The sequence below is a fragment of the Phocoena sinus genome, chromosome 6 (genome assembly GCF_008692025.1).
Source record: "Phocoena sinus isolate mPhoSin1 chromosome 6, mPhoSin1.pri, whole genome shotgun sequence".
Lineage (NCBI taxonomy): Eukaryota > Metazoa > Chordata > Mammalia > Artiodactyla > Phocoenidae > Phocoena > Phocoena sinus.
The window spans coordinates 97,602,985-97,616,540 of NC_045768.1; the positions used below are offsets into that span (position 1 = coordinate 97,602,985).

A 13,556-nucleotide genomic window follows, 5' to 3' on the forward strand; every position below is an offset into this window, starting at 1 on the left:
AATATCCTAAATACTCCTATGCAAAAAAACATTTAGAACTAATAAACAAATTTAATGAAGTAACAAGATACAGAATATAGAAAACAATGTAGCTGCATTTCATTACACTAGGAAAAAACTATCTGAAAAAGAAATAAAGAAAATAATCCCATTACAGTAGCATCAAAAATAATAATATACTTAGGAATAAACTTAACCAAGGTGGCAAAAATCTGTACACTGAGAACTGTAAGACTTTGATGAAAGAAACTGAAGAAGTCATAAATAAACAGAAAGATACATTCATGTATTGGAAGAATTGGTTTTTTAACATCTTTATTGGAGTATAATTGCTTTACAATGGTGTGTTAGTTTCTGCTTTATAACAAAGTGAATCAGCTATACATATACATATATCCCCATATCTCCTCCCTCTTGTGTCTCCCCCCCACCCTCCCTATCCCACCCCTCTAGATGGTCACAAATCACCGAGCTGATCTCCCTGAGCTATGCATCTGCTTCCCACTAGCTATCTATTTTACATTTGGTAGTATTTATAAGTCCATGCCACTCTCTCACTTCGTCCCAACTTACCCATCCCCCTCCCAATGTCCTCAAGTCCATGCTCTACGCCTGCGTCTTTATTCCTATACTGCCCCAAGTTTCTTCAGAACCTTTTTTTTTTTTTTTTAGATTCCATATATATGTGTTAGCATACAGTATTTGTTTTTCTCTTTCTGACTTACTTCACCGTGTATGTCAGACTCTAGGTCCATCCACCTCACTACAAATAACTCAATTTCATTTTTTTTATGGCTGAGTAATATTCCATTGTATATATGTGCCCCATCTTCTTTATCCATTCCTAAGAATTGTTATTGTTATACTGTCCCTACAATACAAAGGCATCTATAGATTCAGTGCAACCCCTATCAAAGAGTCAATTACATTTTTCACAGAAATATAAAATTGCTAAAATTAATCTGGAACCACAACAGACCCCCAATAGACAAAGTAATCCAGAGAAATAATTTTTAAAAAGCTGGAGGCTTCACACTTTCTGATTTCAAACTCTATTAAAATGCAATACTAATCAAAACAGAATGGTACTGGCATAAAAATGCACATGTAGATAATGAAACAGAATTGAGAGCACAGGAAAAAATCTCATGTGTATATGGCTTACTAATATTTGAGAAGGGAACTGTGAATATATAATGGGGAAAAGATAGTCTCTTCAGTACATAGTATTTGAAAAAGTGGATATTCGCATGCAAAATAATGACACTGGATCCTTTTCTTAAATCACTCAAAAATTAACTTCAAATGTATTAAGACTTAAGTGTAAGACCTGAAACCATAAAACTCCTCAGAGGAAATATAGGGAAAAGCTTCTTGACATTGGTCTTGGCCATGATTTTATGTGTACAACACCAAAGCACAAAGACAATAGCCAAGATAAACAAGTGGAACTACATCAAACTTCTGCACAGCTTCCACACACAACAAAGGAAATAAGAAAATGAAAGGCAACTGACAGAATGGGTGCAAATATTTGCAAGCCACATCTAATAAGGGGTTAATTCCAATATATATAAGAAACTCATACAACTCAATATCAAATAATAATAGTGATAATGATAATAAATAATCTGGTTAAAAAAAGGATAAAAGACCTGGATAGACATTTTTTTCACAAAGAAGACATACAAATGGCCAACAGATACATGAAAAGTTGCTCAATGTCAGTAATCATCACTGAAATGAAAATCAAAACCTCAAAGAAATATCACCTCACACCTGGTTAGAATGGCTATTATAAAAATGACAGGAGGTAACAAGTGTTGGCAATGATGTGGAGAAAAGGGAACTTTTGTACACTGCTGGTTGGAAAGTAAATTGGTGCACCCACTGGAAAACAGTATTAAGTTTCCCCTAAAAATTAAAAATAGAATTACCATATGATCTAGCAGTTCCTCTCTGGGTGTCCATTCTTAACAAATGAAGTCACTCTCTCAAAGAGATGTCTGCTCCTCCATGTTCTTTAAGCATTATTTACAGTAGTCAAATTATGAAAATAACCTAAGTGTCCACTGATCAATAAATGAATAAAGAAAATTGTGTGTGTGTGTGTGTGTGTGTGTGTGTGTATATATATATATATGTATGTAATGGAATATATTTCAACCATATAAATGTCTGCCATTTGCAACAACATTGATGTACCTTGAGGGCATTATGCTAAGTGAAATAAGTCAGACAGAGAAAGATGCATATTGTAGCACCTAACTTATGCACGAAATCTAAGAAACCCTAAGTCATAGAAACAGAGAGTAGGTGGTATTTGGCAGGGAAAGGTAAGGAATATAGGTGGGAGAGGCTAAGATGGTCAAAGGGAACAAACTTCCAAATTTTAGATGAATAAGTTCTAGGGTGTAATATACAGCAATGTGACTATAGTTAACAATACTATATACTTGAAATATGCTAAGAGGGTAGATGTTACAAGTTATCATCATGGAAAACAGAGATAACTATACAGAGATAACTATGTGAGGTGATAGATATGTTAACTAAACTTATTGTGGTAATCATTTCACAATATATACATGTATCAAATCTCCACATTGTACACCTTAAAGTACACAATGTTATTTGGCAATTAAATCTCAATAATCTGCAAAAAATAGTGAACAATGTTTTCTCAGTGAAGTAATTGTTCACCACATTGTTCTATATGGAAAGAAGGGGGTTTTTTTGTTTGTTTGTTTCCAGAGTTTGGCTTTATTTTGCAGTATAGAGATTATTGGAGCCACTGTGAGACAGACATCATTGAAGCAGAGGCTCTGTCAAATCAATACTGTGTTGCAGCTTGGTCCATTGAAGAAGCCACACCTGGGTTGGAAAGAAGCTTTGTATATATATATATATATATATATATATATATATATATATATATATATATTTTAACATGACATAGCATTTTAAAAAAATTTTATTTATTTAATCTTTGGCTGCACTGGGTCTTCGTTGCTGCGTGCAGGCTTCTCATTGTGCAGCACGGGCTCTAGGCACGTGGGCTTCAGTAGTTGTGGCACGCGGGCTCTAGAGCTCAGGATCAGTAATTGTGGCGCACGGGCTTAGTTGCTCCACTGTATGTGGGATCTTCCTGGACCAGGGATCGAATCTGTGTCCCCTGCATTGGCAGACGGATTCTTAACCACTGCACCACCAGGGAAGCCCTGTAGATACATTTAAACAAATATTTCTAACAAAGCTCATATGAGCCCCTATGAGGACTGTATTATTTTAAAGAATAAATGTGTTCATCAGCTCACTCCATATACAAATAGCTGTTTAAATACACATATATATAAATGTTTCACAGTACTACTTTCATGTGAATTTGAAAAAATATTTCAGTGAATGATTGTCCATCCAATTGCCTGCATTTAAATCACTGTTAAAGACGTGTGAAAAAATTTCACGTAACATTACTAGTGTGCAAATTTTAGAACAGCATTATTTCAATGAATATTTGCCACATCGGTCTGCATGGTAAACATTAGAGACAAATGTTATAAACATGTTTCTAAAAGGGCCACTTTGTCGAGAAGGTGTGAGAAAGGTTATTTCAGTGAATGAATGTGTTTGCCACACTGGACTGCCTATATGTGCATTGTTTAAGTGCACATCTACAAAAGATGCTTCTTACAGTATTTCCTCTGTGAGAAGTTGAGAATAATGTTACTTCAGTGAATGAATGTGCTCCCCATTTGTAATGATTATAAAAGAGTGTGTGTAAAGAGCCACGTATAAAAGATGTATCTAAGAGTGCTATTTCACCTCTAGTTGATAGAGTTATTTCAAGAAATAGATGTATTTACCACGTGTAATAGATGTAAAATGGTTTTATAGACACAGGTATAAAAGATGTTTCTAAGATTGCCCCTTACTTGTGAAGTTGAGGACAGTGTTCTATCAAGGGATAGATATGTTCACTACAGTGTATTGCTTGCAAAGCAGTGTTTAAAGATACATGTATAAAAGATGTTTCTAAAAGTATTATTTGCATGGGAAGTTGAAAACAGTGTTATCTAGGTATAAATGCATTCACAACAATGCTATCCATGTAAATCATGTTTTAAAACAAGTGTAAGAATTTTATATAATAGTGCTACTTGCATGGAAAATTGAGATGAGTCTTATTTTAGGAAGAGATGTGTTCATCATACTGTACTACATAAAAACAAAGCTAAAAAAAGTTTAAAAGAGGTTCGAGAATGCTATTTGGTGTCCATATTTGAAAACAGTGTTATTTCAAGGACAGATGAGTTCACCTCACTGTAATGCTTGTAAACTGTGTTGAGAGAGAAATTATAAAAGACGTTTCTAAGAGTGCTACTTGCACGCAGATTTGAGATCAGTGTTCCTTCAAGGAGTAGCTGTGTTAAGAACATTGTTCTCACATGGATGGACCTAGATATTGTCATACTGTGCGAAGTAAGTTAGACAGAGAAAAAGACAAACATCATATGGTATCGCTTACATATGGAATCTAAAAAAAAGGTAAAAATAAACTTATCGATAAAACAAAAATAGAGTTATAGATGTAGAAAACAAACTTATGGTTACCGGGGGTAAGGGGGGGAGGGGTAAATTTGGGAGATTGGGATTGACATATACGCACTACTATACAGAAAATAGATGACTAATAACGACCTACTGTATAGCACAGGAAGCTCTACTCAGTACTCTGTAATGACCTATATGGGAAGAGAATCTAAAACAGAGTGGATATATGTATAGGTATAACAGATTCTCTTTGCCATACATCAGAAACTAACACAACATTGTAAATCAACTGTATTCCAATAAAAATTTAAAAAAACAACAACACTGTTCTCCATTTAAATCACTGTTTATGCACATTTAAAAAGTTGTTAGGAAGAAGTTTACCTTCATGAGAAATTGAGAGGTGTGGTGGTTTATCATTGTGGTTTTTATTTGCCCTTCCCTGATTAATGGTGTACAAAAGGTATTGCTAGAGTGCTTTTTGCATGCAATGTTAAGAAGTGTTATTTCAAAAAAAGGATGTAATGCATGTAAAACAGTGATTCTAGGCAAATGTACAGATTTTTAACAGTGCTAATTGCATTGAAATTTTATTATATTATTTCATGAAATAGATGCATGGCAGATCATGTAAAACAGTGATTAAAGACACATGTAAACAATATGTTTCTAAGAGTGCTTCTTGCATTCAAATTTGATAAGTTATTTCAAAGAACGGATATGGTCAACACAGTAAATTATGTAAAACTTGTAAATATACATGTAAAAAAGGTTTCTAAGAGTTATATATGCATGAGAACTTTGGAACAGTATTTCTTCAAGAAATGTATGTGTTCACTAAGCTAATATGCTTGTAAAATAGTATTAAAGATAAATGTATAATAGCTGTTCCTAATAGAGCTACTTGAATGTGAATTTGAGACCAGTATTATTGCAAGTTCCCCACACTCTATTAAATGTAAATCAGTGTTTACAGACACATGTAAAATATATTTCTAAGAGTACTGGTTAAATGCAATTTTGAAAAAAGTATTATTTCAAGGAATGTATTTTTTGACCACACTGCTGTCCATTTAAGGCACTGTTAAAGACACATCTATAAAAGTTGTGGACAGCTAAATGCAAAAGAAACAAACTGGTCTACTTTCTCACATCATGTAGAAAACTAAAGTCAAAATGGATTACAAACTTAAATATAAGACCAGAAACCATAAAACTTCTCCAAGAAAATATAGGCATTATGCACTTTGACATCGGTCTTAGCAATTGTTTTGGATATATCTTGTCAGGCAAGGGAAACAAAAGCAAAAATAAACAAATAGAACCACATCCAAGTAAAAAGCTTTTGAACAGTGAAGAAAACTATCAACAAAATGAACAGGCCTCCTACTGAATGGGAGAAGATATTTGCAAATGAAATACCTGGTAAGGGGTTAGTATCCAAGGTATATGAAGAACTCATATGACTCAACCTCAAAAACAAACAAACAAACAGATAACCTGATGATAAAAATGGGCAAAGGATCTGAATAGATATTTTCCCAAGAAAACATACAGATGGCCAATAGGCACATGAAGAGATGCTCAACATCACTAAATATCAGGGAAATGCAAATAAAAACCACAATGAGATATCACTTCACACGTTAGAAAGGCTATTGTAAAAAACAAAACAAAACAAAAACAAAAACAGATAACAAGTATTGACAAGGATGTAGAGAAGAGGGAAACCTCATGCACTGTTGGTGAGAATATAAATCGATGCAGACACTATGGAAAACACTACGGAGATCCCTCAAAAACTTAAAAACAGAATTTCCATACTATCCAGCATTTCCACTTCTGGGTATTTATCAGAAAGAAATGAAAACACTAATTTGAAATGATATATGAACTCCTATGTTAATTGCAGCATTATTTATAAGAGCCAAAATATGGAATCAACCCAAGTGTCCATCAATAGATGAACGGGGGGCTTCCCTGGTGGCGCAGTGGTTGAGAGTCCGCCTGCCGATGCAGGGGACACGGGTTCGTGCCCCAGTCCGGGAAGATCCCACCTGCTGTGGAGTGGCTAGGCCCTTGAGCCATGGCCGCTGAGGCTGCACATCCGGAGCCTGTGCTCTGCAACAGGAGAGGCCACAACAGTAAGAGGCCCGTGTACCGAAAAAAAAAAAAAAAAAAAAAAGATGAATGGGAAAAAAATATGTATGTATATGATTCCTGGACTATTACTCATCCATAAAAAAGAATGAAATATTGCTATTTGTAATACCCAATGGATCTAGAAGGTGTCAAGCTAAGTGAAAGACGTCATCTCTGACATCCCACACTTGTCCACAATGCCAGGTTGCCAGGTCAACCATCCATCCATCCGTGGATCATGGGTCTCCTAGAATTGGTCTTGGTGTCAGGCTTCCTGGTCAACCAGCTCACCATCTTGGGTGTCTGGGCACCTTGGACTTCCTCTCAGGTGCTGGGATTCCAGGTCAACCAGATATCTTTCAGGGGTGTCTAGGACTTGGCCTCTGGCACCACGCTACCAGTTTGACCAGTTGTCATTTCTGGACATCCCAGACTTGGATGTTGATGCTGGGCTGCCAGGATGACCAGGTGTTTGCCCGGGAGTCCAGATTTTGCCTTCTGAACTTGGCTGCTGGATCTACCAGCTGTCCATTCCAAGGTGTCCTGAATTTGCACTGGACTGCCAGTGTGTCCAGCTGTTTATCTTAGGCATCTCTGACTTAGTCTCCAGCATCAGGCTACTGGATTGACCAGCCGTCCATCATGGGCATCCCAGATTTGTCCACTGTTGTCAAGATGCCTGGTCAATCAACTGTCTGTCCTGGATGTCCCAGGTATCCTAGACTTGGCTTGAGTGCCAGGCTGCTGGGTTGACCATCTGAATATCCCAGGCATCCTGGATTTTCCTTGATGCCAGATTATTGGTTTGACCATTTGTACATCGAGGCTTCATGGATGTCCCTGATGTGGCCTCAGCCATCAGGCTGTCAGGTCAACCAGCTTTCATCTGGGGTGTCCTGGACTTAGCCTTGAATGCCAAGCTGTCAATGAAGTCAGGTGTCCCAGAATTGGCCAATGGTGTCAAGTTGCCAGGTCAACCAGCTATTTGTCCCAAGCATCTCCAGCTTCTTTGCCTTGGCCTTGAGTGCCAGGCTGCAGAGTTAACCAGCTGGCCATCCAGGGCATCACGGGCATCCTGAACCTGGCCTTCATTCTCAGGATGCTAATTCAACCAGCTTTTCACCTGGAGTGCCCCAGTCTTGGCTTCTAGTGCCAGGCTGCTAAATTGATCAGCTATCTGTCCTGGGCATTCCAGACTTGGCTTCAGTGCTGAGCTACTGGCTTCAAAAGAACAGCACATTTAAAGAAGTTTCAAGTGGCTTGTTACAAACATACTCATTAAAAATCATTCTAAAACCTTCATTTTATGCCTTACAAAATGGGTATCACTTAGCTTGAATGAACACAAACTTTGGTGAATGCAGCTTGCAAGTACTTTATTGGAAACATGTGTATTACAAGTCTTCTTAGATACTTCATGCATTAAAGAATGGGTAATACTTCCAAACGAGGAAACACATTGGGCTGAATACATCTTGATAGTATCTTGCTAGAAACATCTTTACTAAAACTCTTATTATACACTACATGCATCATAAAATGAGTATCATTTGCAATCACTGAAAGAACTCTGGGTGGAACACTACTTGCAAGGAGCTGCATAGAAACATTTTAGTTATGTCTTCCTTAGCACTTCACTACAGGCATTCCAGAATAGTGATAATTTCCATTCATGGAAGAACACTGTGTTGAATCCAGCTTGTAAGTAGCTTGAAATGTTTCACTGCATGTAAATATTACAGGATGGGTATCACTTCCATTCAACGAGAGAACACTATGCTGAACAAAGTTTGAAAGAAGCTTGTTAGAACTTCTTTATTACAAGTCTTGTTAAACAAGTGACTATATGCATTAGAGAATGAGCATCATTTCCATTCTCTGAAAGAATATTGTGCTGAACACAGCTTACAAGTAGATTGCTAGAGTGTACTTTACTGCAAATACTGTGAAACCCTTCACTGCATGCATTACAGAATGTCTATCACTTCCATTTGATGAAAGAACACTCTCCTGAGCAAAGGGTACAAGTAGCTTTTAAGGAGCACCTTTATTACATGTGCTCCTTGTTACACAATTTCCTACATGGATTACAATATGGGTATCACTTCCATTCACTGAAATAACACTGTGTTGAATGCAGCTTGCAAATGGATTTTTATAATCAATTTTATAAAAAGTGCTCTTAGGGCTTCCCTGGTGGAGCAGTGGTTGAGAGTCCGCCTGCCGATGCAGGGGACATAGGTTCGTGCCCCGGTCCGGGAAGATCCCACATGTTGCAGAGCGGCTGGGCCCGTGAGCCATGGCCGCTGAGCCTGTGCGTCCAGAGCCTGTGCTCCGCAACGGGAGAGGCCACAACAGTGAGAGGTCCGCGTACCACAAAAAAAAAAAAAAAAAAAAGTGCTCCTAAAATCTTTACACCATATATTAGAGTGTGTGTCACTTCTATTCATTGAAATAACATTGCTGAAGGCAGCTTGCAATAGCTTTCAGAAACATCTTAGTGCAAGTGTTCTTAAACACTTCACCACATACATTAAAGAATGGATATCACTTCCACTGTCTATAATGAAAGTGTAGTAAACACAGCTTGCAAACAAGTTTCTTAGAATCCTCCTTGTAAAAAATGCTTTTAAACACTTCTCTACATCCACAGGAGAATGTGCATCACTTCCATTCACTAAAATGACACTATGCTTAATGCAGTATGAAATTAGCTAAAAATAAAATTTTAATGAAAGTTTTCTTAAATTTTTCACTACATGAGTTACATATCCAGTATAAGTACACTCCCTGAAACGACACTGTATTAAACCCACTTGCAAGTAGGTACTTAAAAAAATCTTTATAGGAATATTCTTAAGCACTTTAATATGAACATTACAGAATGGGTATCACTTCCATTCACTGAAATAACACTGTCGAACACAGCATGCAGGTAGCTTGTTAGAATCACCTTTATTAAAGTGTCCTTAAACATATCACGTCATGCATTAAACTTGGGAATCTCTCTCCTTTCACTGAAATGACACAATTCTGAATTCAGCTTGCCTGTAGTTTCTTAGGAACCCTTCATATCAAGTGTTCTTAAACACTGTGCTAAAGGTAGCTTATAATACTTCATTACAGGCATTACAGAATGGGTATCACTTTTATTCACTAAAATAACTCTGTGATCAATGTAACTTATAAGCACTTGTTTGAAATATCTTTACTCCAAATGTTCTTAAACACTTCACTACATGCATTTCAGAAAGTGTATCACTTCCATTACTTGAGAGATCACAGACAAGTGTGCAGTTTGTAATTGGCTTGTTAGAAACATTTTTATTGCAAGTGTTTTGAATTCTTTTACATACATTACAACATGGGCATTATTTCCATTTATTGAAATAACACAGAAACACAGCTTTTAAGTTGCTTATTAGAACATCTTCATTACAAATGTTCTTAAGCACTTAAATACATGCATTGCAGAATGGGTATCACTTCCATTCACAGAAATAACACTGTGCTGAACACATCCTGCAAGAAGGTGTTTAGAAACATCTTTGGTATATGATTATAGTCACATTGCTATGTGTATTAGATAACAGATATCAGTTCCCTTCACTGAAATACCACTGTTCTGAAAAATATCAAGTAGCTTGTAAGAAACATCTTTATAAGATGTGTTCTTAAAATTTCACTACATGCATCACAGAATGATAGCATTTCCATTCACTAAAATAACTGTGTTAAGAGCTTGTTAAATATGCATTAATAGAATAATATTTACAAGTGTCCTATAGTAACCACAATGCATTGCTGAATGTCATCACATTTATTCACTCATATACACTGAGCTAAATGCATCCTGAAAGTAGTTGTTTAGGGAATTCCCTGGTGGTCCAGTGGTTAGGACTCTGCGCTTCCACTGCACAGGGCCCAGGTTCGATCCCTGGTTGGGGAACTGAGATCCCACAAGCCCCATGGAACAGCCAAAAAAAAAAAGGTAGTTGTTTAAAACATCATTATTAAAGCTTTTGACAAAATTCAACATCCGTTTATGATAAAAACTCTCCAGAAAGTGGGCATAGAGAGAAACTACCTCAACATAATAAAATCCATATACGACAAACCCACAGCAAACAATATTCTCAATGGTGAAAAACTGAAAGCATTTCCTCTAAGATCAGGAACAAGACAAGGATGTCCACTATTATTCAACATAATATTGGAAGTCCTAGCTACAGCAATCAGAGAAGAAAAAGAAATAAAAGGAATACAAATTGGAAAAGAAGTAAAACTGTCACTGTTTGCCGATGACATGATACGATACATAGAAAATCCTAAAGATGCCACCAGAAAACTACTAGAACTAATCAATGGATTTTGTAAGGTTTCAGGATACAAAATTAATGCACAGAAATCTCTTGCATTCCTATACACCGATGATGAAAAATCTGAATGAGAAATTAAGGATACACTCACATTTACCACTGCAACAAAAAGAATAAACTACCTGGGAATAAACCTACCTAAGGAGACAGAAGACCCGTATGCAGAAAACAATAAGACACTGATGACAGAAATTAAAGATGATACAAACAGATGGAGAGATATACCGTGTTCTTTTATTGGAAGAACCAACATCATGAAAATGACTACACTACCCAAAGCAATCTACAGAGTCAATGCAATCCCTATCAAACTACCAATGGCATTTTTCACAGAACTAGAACAAAAAAATTCACAATTTGTATGGAAGCACAAAAGACCCCAAAGAGCCAAAGCAATCTTGAGAAAGAAAAACGGAGCTGGAGGAATCAGGCTCCCTGACGTCAGACTATACTACAAAGCTACAGTAATCAAGACAGTATGGTACTGGCACAAAAACAGAAATATAGATCAATGGAACAGGATAGAAAGCCCAGAGGTAAACCCACACACATATGGTCACCTTATCTTTGATAAAGTAGGCAAGAATATACAATGGAGAAAAGACAGCCTCTTAATAAGTGGTGCTGGGAAAACTGGACAGCCACATGGAAAAGAATGAAATTAGAACACTCTCTACCACCATACATAAAAATAAACTCAAAATGGATTAAAGATCTAAATGTAAAGCCAGACACTATAAACCTCTTACAGGAAAACATAGGCAGAACACTCTGACATAAATCACAGCAAGATCCTTTTTGACCCACCTCCTAGAGAAATGGAAATAAAAACAAAAATAAACAAATGGGACCTAATGAAACTTCAAAGCTTTTGCACAGCAAAGGAAACCATAAACAAGACCAAAAGACAACCCTCAGAATGGGAGAAAATATTTGCACATTGAAGAAACTGACAGAGGATTAATCTCCAAAATATACAAGCAGCTCACGCAGCTCAGTATCAAAAAAAACAAACAACCCAATCCAAAAATGGGCAGAAGACTTAAATAGACATTTCTCCAAAGATATACAGATTGCCAACAAACATATGAAAGGATGCTCAACATCACTAAACATTAGAGAAATGCAAATCAAAGGTACAATGAAGTATCACCTCACACTGGTCAGAATGGCCATCATCAAAAAATCTACAAACAGTAAGTGCTGGAGAGGGTGTGGAGAAAAGGGAACCCTCTTGCACTGTTGGTGGGAATGTAAATTGATACAGCCACTAGAGAGAACAGTATGGAGGTTCCTTAAAAAACTAAAAATAAAACTACCATATGACCCAGCAGTCCCACTACTGGGCATATACCCTGAGAAAACCATAATTCAAAAAGAGTCATATATCATCTCACACCAGTCAGAATGGCCATCATCAAAAAATCTAGAAACAATAAATGCTGGAGAGGGTGTGGAGAAAAGGGGACACTCTTGCACTGCTGGTGGGAATGTGAATTGGTTCAGCCACTGTGGAGAACAGTATGGAGGTTCCTTAAAAAACTACAAATAGAATTACCATATGACCCAGCAATCCCACTACTTGGCATATACCCTGAGAAAACCAAAATTCAAAAAGAGTCATGTACCAAAATGTTCATTGCAGCTCTATTTACAATAGCCAGGACATGGAAACAACCTAAGCGCCCATCATCGGATGAATGGATAAAGAAGATGTGGCACATATACACAATGGAATATTACTCAGCCTTAAAAAGAAATGAAATTGAGCTATTTGTAATGAGATGGATAGACCTAGAGTCTGTCATACAGAGTGAAGTAAGTCAGAAAGAAAAAGACAAATACCGTATGCTAACACATATATATGGAATTTAAGGGAAAAAAATGTCATGAAGAACCTAGGGGTAAGATAGGAATAAAGACGCAGACCTACCGGAGAACGGACTTGAGGATATGGGGAGGGGGAAGGGTGAGTTTTGACAGGGCGAGAGAGAGTCATGGACATATACACACTAACAAACGTAGTAAGGTAGATAGCTGGGGGGAAGCAGCCGCAAGGCACAGGGATATTAGTTCGGTGCTTTGTGACAGCCTGGAAGGGTGGGATGGGGAGAGTGGGAGGGAGGGAGACGCAAGAGGGAAGACATATGGGAACATATGTATATGTATAGCTGATTCACTTTGTTATAAAGCAGAAACTAACACACCATTGTAAAGCAATTATACCCCAATAAAGATGTTTAAAAAAAAAAAAAAAAAAAAAAGAGTCATGTACTACAATGTTTATTGCAGCTCTATTTGTACTAGCCAGGACATGGAAACAACCTAAGTGTCCATTGACAGATGAATCGATAAAGAAGATGTGGCACATATATACAATGGAATATTACTCAGCCATAAAAAGAAATGAAATTGAGTTATTTGTAGTGAGGTGGATGTATGGACCTAGAGACTGTCGTACAGAGTGAAGTAAGTCAGAAA

At 37.0% G+C, this 13,556-nt stretch overlaps 1 non-coding gene across 1 annotated transcript; it reads left to right on the top strand.

Moving 5' to 3' along the window:
* The first annotated feature begins 10,572 nt into the window (after positions 1-10,572).
* On the top strand, positions 10,573-10,645 carry TRNAG-UCC. Its single transcript has one exon. It is a non-coding gene; the product is annotated as a tRNA-Gly (tRNA).
* The last annotated feature ends 2,911 nt before the right edge of the window (positions 10,646-13,556 follow it).